Source organism: Humulus lupulus, chromosome 3, assembly GCF_963169125.1.
Source record: "Humulus lupulus chromosome 3, drHumLupu1.1, whole genome shotgun sequence".
Lineage (NCBI taxonomy): Eukaryota > Viridiplantae > Streptophyta > Magnoliopsida > Rosales > Cannabaceae > Humulus > Humulus lupulus.
The window spans coordinates 8,736,441-8,740,728 of record NC_084795.1 but is presented as its reverse complement, the minus strand read 5'-3'; positions in this window follow the sequence as shown (position 1 = coordinate 8,740,728).

Below are 4,288 nucleotides of genomic sequence, written 5' to 3'. Positions count from 1 at the left end.
GAGTGTGAGAGTGTAAACACTTGGGTTGGGAATCATAAGCTTGATCATCATAAGCTTATCAAACACTTGGGAAGTAAGGTTTTATAGCATTTCGGTTCAAGGTTTAGATTGGTCTTATAAGCCTTCAAGGTATTTCCACACTCTAGTTCAATTGATTTAAGTTCTCATAGTCTTCTACTCAGCCTTCTAACCTTATTCTTTATTTTGGTTAGGAAATCTAAGTTCTTGAGCACAAGGTTTTGGTAAGTATATTTTAATAGTATAGTTCCTTCATCTCTTTCATCTCTTTTTCTTCAATAGACTCACCCTTTCATAAATGGTTTTTAGGAGTGTTCCAAGGTCCCAAACTTGTTCTCATATCCCGGTAATTTTGGTAAGGAAAATAGGATAGAATTTATATGTTATATGCTTTTTATATGTTATCTTATGGTTTTTATGTTATGCAATATGTTATGTTAAATATGTTTGTAGGCTTGGGCATATGACCTATATGACTAACAAGCCCCAAATAGATAATGGGCATATGACTTGCTTAGCTAGCAAGACCCCACTAATCTAATGGGAATATGACTTGTTTAGTCTATGGGACCTCAAGTAATAATGGCCATTATAGTATGTATGTGATATAAGTGTTATGTTATGTTTTTATGAAATTTATGTATATGGACTATGTGTTAGATTTTTCCTTGCTGGGCATTAGGCTCACTCCTTTATGTTTATATGTGCAGGAAAATAGTCTTAGTGGCGAGAAAGGTTCTTGGAAGCTTGGAGAATGTGTATTGAGGCGGAATGGATTCAAGAGCCGAGCGTTTCGATTCGACGATGTAGTTTTGTTTCTTATGGTTTTTACATGTATTTTTCCGCATTTTATTATGTAAATCTCTTTTTAATTATGTCATGTTTTGATTTTAAAACAATGGGATCCCATATCCTAACTTGAATTTTATGTAAGTTTAACTTTTATTTTTACAAGTTTCTTAATAAAGTTATGGTATTTTCCCTTGTAAGTTTTATTAAGGATTAATGTTTATGTATAGTTTTCGTTAATGGTCCAAAAGTCTAGAGTAGTTGGGTCATTACATTTTTGAAGTATGGGGAAGAGTGATAGCCGTCGAAATGTTACTTGGGAAGTGAAAAGCTGTGATTAGACAAGGGTAGGTTGCCTTTTCCCAAGAACACACGAAGGGTTCTGACAGGTATGGTGGGGTAACCGAAGGGTCGTTTCCTCAAAAATTTATTTATTGCTCGTAATAAATAAACTTGGGGGGCAAATGTTATCCAAAAAATAGGCATGAATGACGTGGCAAGTAATTCCCGGACACGTGGCTGACACTTGGCGAATTCTGCTAGGGTATCGACCAGAAGACAAATTACAAGCAGCAGGCAGCCGAAGCTTACCTGCGACCAGTATGGTCGCAGGTTCCGCATGCCTCATGAGACTTTTATAAAGATCTTGGTCAATCCCGAAATTGACTCCCATGATTTCCTGAATATCCGATTATTTAGGAAAGAATATCTGTAACAAATTAATGTAATCCCCCTTGAGCCTATAAATAGAGAAAGATAGTTCAAGGAAGGGGCTTTTGGCCTTCGGATTATTGAAGACTAGAGTAATATTATTTGATAAGTTGTATTGTTCTTCAGAGGTTAGTGAAACTCATTGAACCCTAGTTCTTTGATCACTCCTTTGAATCATATATCAATAACAATTCAAGTGGACGTAGGTCATTACCAGATTCTGGGGCCGAACCACTATAAATTCTTGTGTTCTTTATTATTTCGTCATCACATTCTTTTTAACGTGTTTGTCCACATTAAGAAAATTTGACTCCGTGTCAGTTGGCCAAAATCAGGGTCAACACCCACAAAATCAAGTACACCATGAAGAGTAAATATATTCCTGACATTGAGTAAAAACCCTTGTTATTTTGTGTTAGGTCCACCCACTACTACAATAGCCTCCTAATGTATTAATATGTGCTACGAATTGGAACAGTACAATGTAAGGTGGCAAATGAACTACTCCAAAAAAAAATTTGAAAAATTTCTAAAAAAAATCTCATCTTCAATAAGTTATGACCTAGCCAAAATCTAATTTTTGTCTTCCTAATAAAAAATATAGCTCATTATCGTACTCTGACCACTTCAAGACCGCCCTATAGTAGTCCTAAAACTCCATGTTGTAGACTAATTTATAATTTACAATAACTTAGTTACAACATCTAACTTAAAGCAAGGACTTAACAAACAACAATAAGATTACCAAGTATTTCTAATTACCTCAATATTAAAAAAGTAATCGTCCCGAGGTAGATAATATTTGTGGTTATCCCCTTCCATTATCCATGGACACCTCATGGCCGACAATGTTATTTACTCTTTGCTCTAGGTATTCTTGGTATCGATTTATAGGCTCCTCCATCAGGTGGTGGACCACTTGCGAAAGTCGTTCATAATCTATCTTCCACTCCTCATATGAGTACACTGCATCATGGATCAATTCTTGTAGCTTGTTTGTCTTCTCACCAAGCTTTGCCTCCAACTGTAATATCTTCTCTTTCACTGACTTGTTGTGTTCCTCCAATAGGTGCTTGTCCTGGTTGATTGAGAAAATCTCGTGCTCCTTCTCGTGTAATGTCTTCTTTAGATTATTAATGTATCTGATTGGGTCAGGTGGGAGGGTTGTGAGTCTGTACTCACTTGACTGTTCCAAATCCGGGAGATATGCTTCTCCCCATCGTAAGTCAGCTACCACCTTCACATTGCACGAATTGACAGTAGAGTAACAATCCATAACCAATTCCTGCAACCAAAACAAAAAAATAATATTGATATTTGGTTCCGTAATTAAATTCTTTTTATCAAGTGAGAAATGTTCAATAAAGGGTCTACTCCAACTACCTGCTCTATATCTTGTAATGATGAATCTGATGACACATCTCAATTAGATCCATTACTATTGAACTTCTTCTTATATCACACGTAACTTGTAAAGGGGGAGAAAGATACAACACATAGAACCATATTAGTTTATTGGCTGGGTGGACCCAACTATGTCTGCCTCCATGTGGTGTTATTGAGAATTTAGTTTAATGATGGAAGAGAAGAGATTTAACGCCCATTTTTATATATATTGGGTCCATAAGGGCAGCCTTTTATATAAGAAAAAAAAACTTAACGGTGTGCTAATTACTTTAACTGTACATATTAAAAGTTAAATGCCAATCAACGTTTGACTCACTCCCATAACGAGTTACGTGTTTCAGAATTTTTTTGTCAAGTAATGTCATACCTTATGGAAGTAAGTAAGACATACGGACAAGTCAACATGTTAAATATTCAAGTAACTGACTTATTACTTGTGTGTTATCACCTAATTCAGATCATATGCAATATATGGTGCCTCGTTTACTAATAAATCAAATATCACTACCAAGTATAACTTGTACACACGTTACCATATACTAGCATGCACTACATCAACCCCGTAGGCCACAAGTTATATATATATATACGTGTAGCCCTTGTGTTATGCTCACCTTTTATCTGAATCATATTACCCTCTCCTCTTTTCAATTTTAGTTTTCTATCTACCATGGATCATACACCCCTTGGAGATGGTAATGTATTTGGGTGCCCATACTTTGATGAATTACGACTTGAGCAAATGGAATACATCAACTACATATTGTTGGAGAACTTGAGGTTGGCAACCGAGTGGAGTGAGTTGGAGAATATGTACAACGCCACAAACATGCAGTACTCTACGCTAAATTCAGAGATACATGGGCTAGAAATGGCTTTAGGGGTGATGCAGAAGAAGTCCATGGAAATGGCAAGTGAATGGAGAAAAGACCTCCAAGCCATGGTTGCCACGATCGAAGAGCTCCGTACCGGGTACATGGCAAAGAACACAACTATCGTCCCAAGTCAGAAGCCACCCATGCAATAGTTACATATTTATAATTTTATACTATGTACGTTGTAGTGGTGTGTATGTGTTATATTTGATTTTGGGTCCATGGCTCGAACAACCACACTAGTAGAATGTTCTTTTTGGGTTCGCAACTCCTAGTGTTGTTGGTCTGTTTTAATGAGTTCAGAAGACTCTTTTCCTTGATGTGTAAGACCATTGCAACCCTTGTCCATGGTCAATGTTTACTTCTTCCTAATATATGATGTCATGTAACTACTGTAAGTATTTAATGTGACTGTTTGTTATGAAGAATCAAGTTTTCTTTTTCATGTTTACTTACTCAAAATAGCATCTAACAAAATTTATATAAAT